The sequence below is a fragment of the Thermobia domestica genome, chromosome 15 (genome assembly GCF_964235325.1).
Source record: "Thermobia domestica chromosome 15, izTheDome1.hap1.1, whole genome shotgun sequence".
Taxonomy (NCBI): domain Eukaryota; kingdom Metazoa; phylum Arthropoda; class Insecta; order Zygentoma; family Lepismatidae; genus Thermobia; species Thermobia domestica.
Window position 1 is genome coordinate 134,429,507 of NC_137468.1, and position 15,312 is coordinate 134,444,818.

Genomic DNA, 15,312 nt, shown 5'->3' on the forward strand with positions numbered 1-15,312 from the left:
TGAAAAACGAAGAAATATGTGCAGAACTTGATCTCATTAGTAATAGCAGTGTAGTGATCTAGACTTTTCTGAAAATTCAGCAAATGACAGGGACACTGACATCTTGTGAAAATAAATTAGAATCTATTGTTAAACTTTTTAACAAGTCACTGAAAAAGCAAAACATAGGTCCGATCAGGTCTACAAAAGCAACAAATGCTTGTTACTTGGTCTTTAGCGGCGTTAATAATCAATATCAAAGACCGACATGTAATAAAAACACTAGGGTATACAGTTCAATAACAGTGGAGACAGGATTTAACAATACAAGTACTCTAACGTCAATTCGACGAATTAGAAATTGTGGGTCCCGACTCGGGTCGGGTTGTCGGGTCAGTCGGGTCAACTCGGGTCGGGTTGTCGGGTCAGGCTATTCGGGTCGGGTTGTCGGGTCGAGTCAGTCGGGTCAGCTCGGGTCGGGTCAATCGGGTCAGCTCGGGTCGGGTTGTCGGGTCGGGTCAATCGGGTCAGCTCGGGTCGGGTTGTCGGGTCAGGTCAATGAGGTCGGATCACGGTTCGGGTCAGTCGGGTCGGGTCAGTCAATTCGGGTCACGGGTCACGTTGAGAGCACTAATGAGAGGAGAAGCTAATGAACAAACAAACTAATTTCCCAAAATTCACCTCTAACAAAATCAATTGTTGGTTTAAATTAAATTGGATTTTTTTTATATAGAAAAAAGGGGCAAGAGTACGCATGCGTATCCTTGCCCCATCGGTATCTGCGTACCCTTACCCTCTAACTACACAATGGACTTTCCCGTGATGTTGCACTGCCAACTGTTGGAATAAAGTCAATTTACTCCAACCTGTCAAACAACGGATATGCTAGAAACTAATGTTTTACAGTACTTTGAAATCAATAAAAAGTTGTGTAAGTTATATCTTAAGTACTTATGTCCCAATATTATATCAAACTATTAGAAAACCATAAATACTTACCTAGATAGCTGGTAGTTTTCCGCAGCACACTCAAACTTATTTAGGTTCTAGACGCCATTAACATCAAACTCCACGTGCATTATTGCAATACGAGAATATTGTCGCCTGTTTTTAGGGAATCGTATTCTTGCCCCCCGCGTACTCTTGCCCCCCCTGTACTCTATTCTAGAACTTTAAATTTACCTATATTCATGATTTTCTTCTGTCGTAGTTTTGATATGAGAATGATATTCCTGAAACTGTAACACAAGTTATTAATATATTTGTTTGCTTTAGTCAGATTTTGAGTTTGCTTTAATCAGATTTTGGAGTTTTACTTAACAATCAATCAATTTGGATATGTGATGTTAGAGTTTTAGAGATTTCCTTATTATTATTATTATTATTATTTTTTAATTTCTACAACAGTTTGCTACTAACACCATTAACGTATCTCTTTTGATATTTCCATCAGGGAATGACTTGGTCACTTTCAGTATTCAAACAATCAACTATTTACAGTGTCTTACTCCATTAATTTCACACATATACAACTTTCATTACATGCTCATTCCGGGGCCTGAACTTGGTACCTAAATGCTGCTATAACTCTATACAATATTCTTTAGTTTTGATTGCAGATTTGAAATCTACAGGCAAAATTACATGCGGATAAATTTTTTAGCTTTATAGCACTTATGGTTATTTAAATAAACAATAAAATGCAAAAAAACAGTTGTTTTTGAGTCGTGGGCGTGCGGGCTGGGTGAATGAAACGAAAGCTGTTACACTATTACGGGATGTTATCATGTGGTAAATAGCTGTGACTAAGCCGACGCATTAAAACGAGAGAAGGTGACAGATACATCAGGTTCTCTAGCAACATTACTGCCCTCTCATTTGGTAACAGTGTTTAAAGGAAATTCGAAACATCGCTTTGAAACAATGTTCCTTAGCATAGTTTAAATAATGATTGAATCCTTTCGGACCCATGTCATTTTTGGCACAAGAAACCATAACAACATGATACGTAACCAAATGCAGTTTAGATCGTTCCTCTAGTCGCTGTCTAATCTTAGATTTTAGGGGCGTTGTTTTTCTGGCAACACTGTAATTTCTATGAATGGTAACCTTGAACATTCTTCAGATTCATACTCTCTGTTGTAGAATAGCATTATCTATGGTTGTGGTAACTTGCATTTCATTATCTTCTTTCACTTATGAAAAACAAGCAAAAGAAAAATGGTAAATTTTATATTATTTTCTGTAAGGCAGGGTCTTAATCCTTTCCGACCCAGGTGGCCAAAGTGGCAGACAGGGTTCTGTCACTTTTTTTAATGGCAACACTGAAAATCATTCAGGTTCATAGTTTCTGTTGTAGAATAACATTATGATTATCGTAAGTTGCATTTCATTATCTTCTTTCACTTATGAATAAACAAGCAAAAGAAAAAATGGTAAATTTTGTATTATTTTAGTAAGGCAGGCTCTTAATATGTTAATTATTAACTACACGTTTTCTTCCGTTATCAGACAAGACAGTTAATAAATTATGAACATTGTTTGATAAATATTTTTATGTAACAATGTGACGATATTATAACAATATGTTGTTACAAAAAGTTAACAATACAACACTTCATATTTTTCATCTGAAAATTTCACTTCCATGAGAACAAAGAAAGAAAGAAAGAAAGAAATATTTTTTCTATCATTTATTCCAACGAACATAGATGACCTATGATTGGAACATAATCCACGAGTATATATCTTTGGTATTCTATGTGAATAGTTGGTATATTCTAGAATTTTGGATTATCTAGCAACGCTAACAAAACATATGAACAGAATTATGAACTAAAATTTAAAATTTTATGTTACTGCTAAGGTTACTGCAAAGATACATTCTCTCCATCGTTTTTTAAAAATAATTTGTCATCACATTTTATGTTATTATTTAGTAAGGCAGCACAAAGTGTTCTTTTTCCAGTTTAATCCACTCCAACTGCCAATAAAATTTACTAAATCAATATTGACATCATCTTAGGTGAAGCCTGCTCCTGAGGAAGGAAAATGGAACGCCCGGATCACCCTCTATGAGCTAAGTCTAGCTTTACCACTATATTGTCTTCAAAAACCCAAGAACTAAGGGACAAATTGAGAGAGAGTAGCAAAATCTTCAGTTAGAATATGTTGAATACATCCAGGCCTCTGCCACAAATACTGAACAAAGCTATATTTCTCAAGAAGCAACTTCGAACACAGTAACCAGAAGATATGACAACTAAAACACTTCTTAAGAACGAACTTCAGACAACCAGGTGAGAGATGATCCCGGACGAGACCTTCCGGACCATCAAAAGTGAACGGTTTCTCACTAAATTAATTCCAGAACAAGAACCGAAGACCTGAAAAGTATAACACAAAAAATCCTCTAGAACATGGCACAAATGCCCAGACAAGGAGTGATTCGGAGGAGGTTGAGAGTATGTCCCAGTCCACAGAAAGGAAGAAAGTTTAGATTGCTCAACTAACAAATTCCAGGAAATCAACCAGAAGACATGGCAATTAAAAGAGTACTCCAGAACTTGCTTGAAATGCCCATTTGAGGGGTGGTCATGGGACATTGGAAAACGGAACTCCGGACTTCCAACAATGATTATAATTTAGATTCCTCACAAAATTAGTTCCAATATAGTAACCAGAAGACATGACAAGTAAAACAGTCACAATCCTATAAAATATACATCAAAGGTTGACATAAGTGCTTTCAAGAGAAATCTATACTTAGATGACAAGAGAGATAAGTCCGAAACATAGCCAACAAGTGAAGACATTAAAAGTCTCTAGAACATGCCTGAACACCCTCAGGTGAGGAGTGGTCCCGGGGAAGGGGAGGAGGACGCCCCGGGCCACCAACAACAAACCAACCTTAAATTCCAAGAGAGATAATTCCGATAGGGAGCCAATAAGTGAAGATACCCAGAGCCTTTGGATATGCCTGATACCTGTAGGTGAGGAGTGGTCCCGGGGGAGGAGAGGAGGATGCCCCGAGCTACCAACAGGAAACTAAATTTGAAGCTCAGAAGAGAGTAATTTCGAATTACAGCAAAGAGGAGGCACAAGAAATGGAGACTTGCAGAGCCTCTGAAACATACCTCATAGTCTATGTGAGGAGGAGTCACAGAGTAGAGGAGAGGGCTTCACTAAACCTGTAAACAATTGTAGATATGTGTAAATATTTTGCATATTTGTATATATTTGTAAATATTATTGTGGAATATTTGTAAATAATGTACATATGTATATATATCAAGTGCTTGTAAATATTCTATTTGTATTATATGTGCATAAAGTTGTAAATATGTATATATAAATATTGTTATATTTGTTGAAATTATTGGTAAATAAAAACTATTTTAAGACATATTTTGCACAAACTACGTGCATAATATGACCTAAGCTTTAAAACCACAAAAATTGAAACGGAAGTAGTGAATACTACACTTTTGGTGGTGCTGTTGGTTGTAACAATGGAAGTTTTAGAGGGTGCAAAGCTTACGAGCTATAGGAAATAAAACAACTATACGTTGTTATTGGGTGAACTTTAGCATCCCTTTAGAGCACGGATATATGAGACATGATCCTACAGTGCCATATGCTAAATTTCTAAGCGAGTTTATTGTCCATAGTAATTCTCAACTTTTTACGGATGAATATTTAATTTGTATATTATTTTTCAACGTGACTTGGGAAATCATAATTCAGAGGACTGTTTATGAGTTGCTATAATAATGAAGTGAGTTTACACAAATTCAGTTTCACAGTAGTATCGTTTTGTCTACTTTAGTGGTATAAGTATTTATTCATTACGCTGTGTAGAGACAGTGGTTCAAGACAGTATCATTTAAACATACATATCTAAAGTAAAGACCTCATGATAGTATTTGGTTGTATACCTTACAAAAGGGCAGATATATAATGGGGCGTATACCTATCTAGCATTTTTAAAGTCCAGCGTTTACTCGCCTGAAATTTACAAAAGAACGAGCGTAGGTTATTTTTGGAAACTTTCTAGCTAATACACACCAAAAATTCTAGCCTTATATCCCTACACAAAAGGATTGTCACGGCATATACGATTTTGCTGAAATGCGGCAAGTTGTATGCGCGTTGCGTGTTCAAAAGTACATGTAAAAGGAAATATAAGTATGAACAGTTTTTGGCACATTAATAATTGAATTTTAATCGTACGATTATATTTTTGAATTATTTTATTTACAATTACATCACAAGTTGCTTGTGCATAACTAATAGCAGTATATTGTGTGTCACCGTTAAAATAGAAATAAGTCCCAGTCTCAAAAGTCCCCTGACATAGGTAACTCTGTTATTATCAGAGTTACAAAAAATGTAAGAGGGAAAACCGTCTCAAATATGATGTTTTCAGTTTAAAGTGAAGGATTTTTTAAAATCCGACGAGGCGTTTGAGATGTACACTTCTTATGCACCCAATGTTGAATGAAAATGCATCGTTACCATTTACTTGGACCCACAACATAAGTAAACGAAGTTGGTGTTTGAAATGGGGGCTGGCCATCGACACGTTAGCGTAACAGATAGTAACTTCAATCACTTATGTTGTGGATTCAGGTAAATGGCATCGTTGCAGTTTCATTTAACATTGGATGCATAAAGAGTGTACAGCACTAGTGGTTCGTCCGATTAAAAAAATCCTTTACTTTAGATTGAAAACATCATATTTGGAGAACTATGCTATACACAGGAAAAATGTAATAACAGTTATGGCCGTCTGTCGAAAAATGGTAAAAGGTACACAGAAGGATCAATGTTATATCTTCTGTTCTTCGACGTGCCAAGGGTCGCAGTGCGCCAGGGGCTGATGGTTTGAGCATTTCTTTTTACTGACGTTATTGGCCTCTTCTCAGTTCTACTCTTGTATCGATCTTTAACTCTGTTGTCGGGGGAAATTTTTTCCCATAATACGGCTATCGTTGTGCTCATCCCGGTATCCTCTATTCCACGCGTGGTTACTGATTACCGACCCATTTCCTTATTACCAGTAGACCTTAAATTATTCACGACGGTTCTTACAGCCCGAGTAGTCCTATTATTCAACGATATATCAGTTCTTTTCAGGCGACGCTTCATGAGATGTATAACATACAGTACACCCTTCGCTCTCTCCGGGATCTTTTCGCATATTTCCATTCTCGTCAGGTTCCCGCAGGAGCCTTAGTAGTAGATCTGGCTAAGGCTTATGACAGCGTGGATCACGGTTTCCTTCGCTTAACGCTTGAAGCGTGGGGATTTCCGTTGGCTTTCCGTCAAATAATTTTCAACCTTTACGCTACAGCGAATTTCCATATTCTAATTAATGGCCATTTATCCCCCGTTATATCGTTACGGCGTGGCTTGCGTCAAGGGTGCTGTCTCTCCACCACGTTATTCGCTTTAGTCTTAGACCCGCTCCTTAATCTTTTGGCAAACTTGTCTCCTTCTGGACCATCTCTTTTTCGCAGCCAAAATACCTTTGGGTTTGCCGACCATCTGACCATTACCTGAGTGGATTCTGCTGCTCTCCAGGGAGTTTTTCCTGTTTCACAGCGATAATCTGTTTGCTCTGATCTTCATTATAACGACAGGAAAACTCATGTGTTACAGTTTAATGGCTTTCAGATAAATCTGTGAGCGCTCCTGGTACCCGCATGTTCCTTCCTTAACAATCTTAGGCATTCCCTTTACGTCACACCCTACCCCGAAGTATGACGAGATTTGGTCCCCACTTTTAACACAGGTACGCCGTCTGTTTCATTCCCAGCGTTTTGTCGGCTCCATTTACTACACCGTATTCAATTTATCAATATTTTTGTTGCAACCAAACTGTGATACCGGACACGAGTGTATCCATTGCCGGAGGTATACGCCAAACGGTTCGAATCTTTGTGTTTTTAGCATATCTGACGCAGTTTTTATTTCCGTATTCCGCGTACCGGGCTTTATCTGCCACGTTCCCTTGGTGGATTAGGATTAGTTAATATCCGCTTAAAATGCCGAACTTTGTACATGTTAGATTCCTAGACTGCGCTCACTCTGCAGCTTCTTTCACTCATAACTGGATCAATTGTTTCTGGCCGAATTATGAGCATCCTTTGAATACCCCCTTTATCCGATTTGCAGCCCAGTGTCCGGCGTATGTCCAGACTTTCATCCGCTATTGAACCTATTCAGGGATGACCATAAACCCCCACCTTCACACCTCACGTTCGTTATATTGTGCCCTCCTAACGTTAACTTATCCTCAAACGCGGCTGCACGTAGTACATCATTTTCCACAAGTCATTTGGCAGAAAGTGTGGGTTAATATCTCCGCCTCTGTAATACTTTCGTACATGCAAGTCACCTGGTTCCAGGTTGTACAACAGCTTATTCCTACTCGCGCGCGCTTATACGATATTGAACGTGTCCCTGATGCGTCGTGTGATAACTGCAAGCAAGAGGATACTTTGGCTCATCGTTATACAAAATGCGTTGCAGCTCCCCCTATTTGGCATGCTTTACAGGAATTGTTAGCACGTATTAGTCGCCGTCCTCCCTCTCAGTTTACAGTGAAACACTTGTTATTTCCTGATTTTCGTTTTCTCCCCGACACTCAACATCAGACAGTGCTCTTTCTTGTTGCATGCATTCTTACATATTTCCAGCGCTATGCGCCCTTGTTGGATGCATGCACTTATTTTGTCTTTCTGAGATGTACACGTCGAAAGCTCTACTCCCCGGAGCTGGGCCGGCAATACTTCAGCCAGTTTTAAAAAGTGGTCTTGCAATAAACTCTTCGCTTACTTTCGAAAGAGTATAGTCGCTCTACGAGTATTATCATTATTTATATTATTTTTATTTTTATTTTTTCTTTATTATTCTTATTACTTTTTTATTATGTATTGATTAAGTTGAATTAGCTTATTGTTAATTATGTTCTAGTGTAAAGACACTGGATTTCAGACATTTCCAGTCACGGAAAGAATGTAGAAATCGTACACTAATTATTGGTCATAATGAGCAAATGAGTTGATAATTAACCTCTAGTCTAAAGTATTCTTAGCTACGCAATGGTTAAACAACATATGGCCTTGATTCTAAATAATCTACTCCTGTTGTAATAATTTAGAAATAAAACTCAAATTTATATTTAGATATAGCACAGCAAACATAAAGGTAAATGGTAAAGCAAATAAAGAAGAATTTTAGGGGCGTGCTTATGCAGTCTGGAATATGAATTCTGCTCAACTAGAATGGTACTTTACCTTTAACTGATGTGCAGTGTCCATGATTCGGTTACTAGCTTCCCCAGCTGGATTTCGTAGATGTTCCTTCATCGACGATAACACTCCTTCTTCCACGAGAGCTCTCTGTCCGCTAGTTTTGTTCCAACTTCGTTTTCCGGGTTCTAACCTTCACGTTACACGATCCTCCTTATTTGGTCAAGGCGTCCCTCTAGACGCCACCAACGTCTAGCTCATCACTTTGACGACACTCCGATGTCCACAGTGCATGCCGACCTCATCAGAATCGAACCCGGCAAAAACTCGATGTCCCAGCGGAAGACAAAAATCTCTGACTCTGAAGTAAACACGGAAGAAGTAAACCTCAGTAGAAAATCTTCCTCATTGCTGATCGCGAAAGCTAGAACCGATAGACAGGATTCAGCATTACAGCTGTTTGTCAATAGACTGCATAAACGGAAGTTGTATGTACAGGTGAAATACTTCAGGGACGTTTGCCTTGTGTGCTAACTTTAATAACAGAAAATGAAAAATAATACAGAATGCTCTAATAGCCTTGAGACTACATAAATCAAATAAAAGAAAAATAGTCTTCCTCTGATGTGGGTCCAACGGGGGTCGAACCAAGGGGCCGGATCCTCAACACTAGGTTAATTTTTCTGCAAGGACTAATTCCGTTGTTTGCTACTTATGTATTAGGCACTTATGTATAATAAAACTTCAGTGGTTAGAGTTGTAGTTTTCTAATCTGGCGGCCCGAGTTCCATTCCCCCCTTCGCCGTTTACCCTTTTTTAAATGTTTCATTTACAAGCCTGAGCCGCAGTTGGATGCTGCTAAATGAAAGATAATCTCCAGTGGAGAAATCCAGTGATGATGTAATCCTGAAAATAGAGGAAGGAAAATGAATGAAGAAAACGAGTTACAGAGTTAATTCTGTTAATGGTTCTATATTTAATATTAACCGTTATTTTCGAGCATTTTTAAATTGTTGTTTATTGACACTATATTTTCTTTTCTCCTTGTTTCTCAATGTGTAAATTTGTACAAATATTAAAGAAATCACGAACCCTCAGTTATATTTGCAACCTAAGGAGAAATACGCTTACTACATGTAAGTTCTCCAACTAGTTACATGTAAGTGTTACACTGTAAGTGTTACTACATGTAAGTGTTATCGAATTTTGCATTTTTAATATTTACAAATAAATTACTGCATAACAATATTTAGCATTTTTGAAAATTAGACAAGACTAATAATGAAATCAGACAAGTTCTTCTTTCGAAGTAACATTACGTATCAATTAGTGGCGCCGGAACCTAGGAGCTCAGGCCCTGCTAGACTCCCAAAGTTTTCATGAGGGGCTGGGTTCTTCCTCTGAATGATCAATCCATACTTTAATTGATTTGCAGGTAGGACTACTGTTAATAGTTTTTAAACTCAGCGCAAGGCTTTGTGTTTATTTTAAAAAATAAACTAATACATATACCGCATAATCTATCCGTATATTATTTGATACGCATATATGTATAGTCATTTGAAGTAAGTTAACTTGTTTATATAATTCCTCATTTGAGTTAATTATAAGATTATTTAAGTTCTCCGACTGTTATCTTCCCATCGGCGCCTCTGGTGTCCGTATATTTTTCCTGGTACTGTGCTGTGTACTGTGAGTACAAATATGCAAAGGCTCTCTTTTGTCATTTCGTCAGCCAGCGTTTCTCCTCACTCTTGCACAAAAACACACTTTACGGTTTGTTCTTTTAACGGGTGAGGCAACTTCATGTTGCTGTTCTAGGTATTCTACAGGCGTAATTAATCTTGTAGTGGGCGTTAGTTGGGTTGCCTAACTCACGGACATTGTACCTCAAGAGCTTCTGTGGCCCGCTGTACGTACACGATAAGAACTATTATGCAAAAGATACTATCCAACTTGCGGCAGGTGGCCACTAAAAGGCACGAATGCTATCGAGCCAAGTCAGGGAGGAGCGTACAATTGTTGAAGAGATTTTGACTCTAACGTCCCTTTCAGCAGCGAGGCTATATGAGACGGTACCTACTGATTAACGTGCAATAGGAACCATATGAGCTCAGCCGAGAATCGAACTCCAGAGATAGCAAGGTATTGTGTCCATAGGGAGCAAGTTATTCATCCGAATCTTTGTACACATATTAACAAGGTTATCTCAATACACTATATATGACATAAAAAAAACTACCTTCGTACGTGAACAAAGACGTTATAGGTAATATCCCGGTATGTTTTCACTGCTCGCTTATCCGTGTTCGAAAGTAATATAACACATTACTAACGTAAATTTCACAATTATGTGAATCCTTTAACTGTCGAACAGCTCTATACTTACGCGTCATGAGTTAGCATACTGACTTAAGATACTTCACCTCATTTTGTTTACTGAGTTAATAGCTACCTTGTGGCCGAATTCATGTTTTCCATGTTAGATTTTCATTAATGTAGTTCTACCTAGACAAGCATTTCACATATGAGAACACAATATATTTAAATTATTTACACATTGGTCTGTTAAAATACAGTATTATTACAAATTAGTTCTGTATATTTTACAAAATGTGGATTCGCACAGAAAATTTGCACTGAAAAAGTTTCAAAACACTAATATTCAAAGATTTCTCAAAACTCAAATCCACCACTCCTTTCTTCTAAACCATTAATGAGTTACAGTAATCAGAGTTGTAATAATAAACCACATTACTAAGTTAGTACTATATTAAAACAAAATATAGTATTATACTAAAGGAATATAGGATTAATTAAATATTTTTTAAAAAGTAATAGTTTACTATTGTACTTACCCAGGTTCTGTTTCCTTCCTCTCTTGTTCTTCCTTTGTAAACAACCTCGCTTATAAACCAACTCGCCAGCAAACGACAGTTGTTCACTGACGTCATCAGTGGGGCAAGAAAGAGCTGTCTATAGGCGGTCAGGACCTCACACACAGAAGGACGTACAGGGTGGCACATATGTCACTCATGGGTTGAAACAGTGTATAACATTTGTGTTTGTAAATGCAAGTAATTATTCTTAATTATTATTAAGAGGGTAAAAGGCAATACCTATGTAATATATTTATAATGTACGTTCCATACAAATTTATGTAGTAAACGTAAGGATTACGTGTATTTGTACAATATACCGCTGTCCGGATAATTAATTTTTCTCAGTTATCATTCTTGATATCTGAGCATTTGAGATTAAGAAATAAACGCTTATACCTCGTTCTGGGAGATCATATGTTTAACCCTGTAGCTGTAAGAGGTTCTAAAACAAAGATAGTTAAACAAAAATGCACTGTTTCTGGGTATAACTGGGTAATATTTACTGTTGTCTGGATTTAACAAACGGTTTTGCGAACTGAAAATATTTTAACAACCGGTTCTAGCGAACCGGCTGAATAGCACCACCGGACCGCGGGGAATTCCCTCGTAATAGAGTGCTCATCTTCGGCACGGGAGACCCGGGATCGATTTCTGGTGGTAGCTTATGTGGTTCAAATTCCACGTTAAGATATAGGTTCACGTCTTAAATTGCCTCGGCGCTGAACAAAATACTAAACTCCAAATCAATTCACCTCCCCCCCAACGAAACGGGAGCGTCTTTCCGTCATAATTAGATTATAGTGGCTCAATGATAGAGCGCTAACTTTTGGTTTCAAGGTCATAGGCTCGATTCCAGGCTTGTACTATGTAAATTTGTGTTGAACAGCATTGCGTCTATTTCTTTCTAAGAGTTCTTTATTGCCTTGCACTTAATTCCGTAGTTCCTTTCATTAATTGTTTCGTTCACTCATTATCTGTTTCGTTTAGCCTCCAGGACATAATCGTGCGATGTTAAAATTCCCATTTCATTTCATAGTATTAGACCAATAATGTAGTCTTGAATTTCCGAAATCACTTTTCTTTGTTCACTCCTCAATTACCTGTGAGCAGATCATGAGTATTTAGATATATAAATTAATTATGATAGGTAATCTGGTACTTGTAAACTACTATGCATGAAATATTTGTTTTCCTTGAAAACAAATTCTAGTATTGTTTTTCTTCTCTGTCTAAAAGCACTAAGCTTAATATCGAAAAGAACATTGCCTTACAGCAGACACTGGATTTGTTTGGAACAGCTGCTTACAGACCTCACGTGAAAGCAGCAAGTCTCTCGGAAAAATTAACTCACGTGAACAGGGTTAAGAATATTTTCTTCTCTTGGCTGGCTCACTTACTTCTTTCGTGACTGTACACATATGACTCGTATACCAATGGAGAGGTGGTTGTGCGATATTGAACTTGAATCGCTAATGAAATGATTGCCTTGAATATGGAAGTCGAAATGTCGAAATTCATTGTTCGAAGGTACTCACTGGATATAGAATCACTTTCACATCTGTATAAAGATCTAAAAATATACTATTTTTCGCATATGTCGAATAGTGAAAGTTACAATAAATAAAATTTGATAAGTTACGTTACCTGTAATTAAATTAAGCTCCAAAATAACCAAAGAAATCCTATATTTGAGCTACAAAAGTAACTTAAAGCAACTTTTTATAACTGGACCTATTTTTAAGGAGGAAAGACATAGTTCATGCTAACTAAAAATGAAATTTACGTTTCTTGTTTGACGTCTGCTAAAATTTTCCAGTCACAAACATTTGTAAAACAATTATATTTATTATTGGAAAGATCTTCAAAGTTAAAACGAACTTAAAGGTATTAGATAACTTTCTTTAAGTTTTAAATTTCCAGTACTGAAATAATATGAATCCAGGGTTAAATGAGAATTGAAGACTTCGAGGCAAAAACCCGTCAAGTCCAAAAAGTGACAGTATAAGGAGATAGCTTCACAAGGATTTCTCGTAGTTCGATTTTCTTGAAACTTAGCGCATATATACTAGGCCGAAAATAAATCAACACGTATTTTTATGTTTCTTTAGGAAAATAGGTTAAGGGGGGCAAAGGACCCCTTTTCAAAACAGGTCCCTGGAACTTTCCCGATGTAAAGGTTACTTCAAAGTAGGAAATACGGGTTTTGTCATTTCTGCGAGAAAAGAGTTTCAGGGAGCAATGGCTCCTTTCGAAATGACAAAGGACCCCGCAAATCCTTACGGAAATTAGATTTCAGTGGAATTGGTTGAAACCGTGATATGTTGTAGATATTCTGTACCCGAGAAAAAGTCTCAATAGCCACAACCAAAAATCACTGATCGTTTCGTCACTACAGGGCCAATTTTTTGAAAACAGCCGAAGATAGTGATATTCTGGATTTCGTTGAAAATGACTGAAACTGAGATATGTTGTAGATATTGTGATCCTGAGAAAAAGTCTCAATAGGCACAGCCATCACTCACTGACCGTTTGCCCACTACAGGGCCGTATTTTTGAAAACAGCGGAAGGTAACGGTATTCTGGATTTCGGTAAAAATAAATAAAACCATGATGTGTTGTAGATATTGTGATCTTGAGAAAAAGTCAATTTGTACAACTATCCATCACTGACCGTTTGGCCACTGCAGAGCTTTTTTTTAAAAAAAAAAGAAAAAGAAGGTAACGATATTTTGGATTTAGGTGTAATTCCTTAAAACCGTGAAGTGTTGTAGATATTGAAATAATGAGAAAAATTCTCAATAGACACAAATACCATTCACTGACCACTGCAGAGCCACCTTAAAAAAAAAAAAAAAAAAAAAAAAAAAAGAGCAGAAGGTAACGGTATCCTGAATTTCGGTGGAATTGCTTGAAACTGCGATATGTTGAAGATATTGTGATCCTGAGGAAACGCCTTAATAGGCAGAACCACCAAGTACTGACCGTTTGGCCAGTAATAGGCCACTTTTTTGAAAGCAGCAGAGCCGAAGATAGTGTTATGCTGGATTTCTGTCAAAATGACAGAAACCGTGATATGTTATAGATATTGTCTTCCTGAGAAAAAGTCTTAATTGACACAACTACAAGTCACTAATCGTTTGGTCACCACAGAGTTACTTTCTTGAAAACAACCAAGTACAGGGTGTCCGAGAAGTCCTTCCCTGATTACAGAAATTGATAACTCAGGCTAGAAATAAGATAGAAATATGAAACTGGTGTTGAATTGTTTACAAACTATAAAAGTTTTGGTCACATCAGTAAACTTCCACATGAGCACCCTTGGTAGCACGTAGCACATCTAGGCGATATTCAATTTCTATCCATACATTAGCCAACATCACTGGAGGGATCGATGCAACGACTGTAGTTATTCGTTGCTGCAGGGTTTCAAGATCTGGTACACGTGTTCGGTAGACCTCATCCTTGACATAACCCCATAAAAAGAAGTCTAATGGGGTTATGTCAGGAGAGCGTGGAGGAACAGCATACAGCTGCAACATATCCAGGTACACTGCAGATGTGATGGTATCCTCAGCGAAGAAGAATGGCCCGATAATTCGATCGTGCAATAACGCGCACCAAACATTCACTTTTGGACTGCCTCTGGTGAACTCCCTGACCTCCCTGGGGGGTTCTGAACCCCAAATGCGTACATTATGGCGATTCACTACTCCACTGACAAAGAATGTCTCTTCGTCGGAAAAGGCAATTCGTCTGAGATAACCATTATCATCCTCAATACGTGATAGCATTTCGACCGCAAAGTCATATCGACGTGTACCGTCGTCGGGCAACAAGGCCTGAACGAGTTGCACTTTGTAAGCACGAAACAATAAACTTTGTGTAAAATGTCATGGATAGAGCTTTTTGGCATCTGTAATTCACGTGAGGCCTTGCGCACTGATTTCTTAGGACTTCTCAGAAAAGACTGCCGCACAGCCTCCACCGTGTCTGCTGAGGTTCTTGGTCGACCAGACCTCGGAAGGTCAGCAACCGACCCTGTGTTCTTGAACTTCTCATACCAGGCTTTAATGTTCTTGACATCAGGTGGAGTCCTCCCAAATGTTGTCTGGAACTGTCTCTGCACCGTGGTTAGTGATCGTGTCTCATGGTACCACAGGACACACTGTACCTTCTCCTGGTTGGTTGGCATG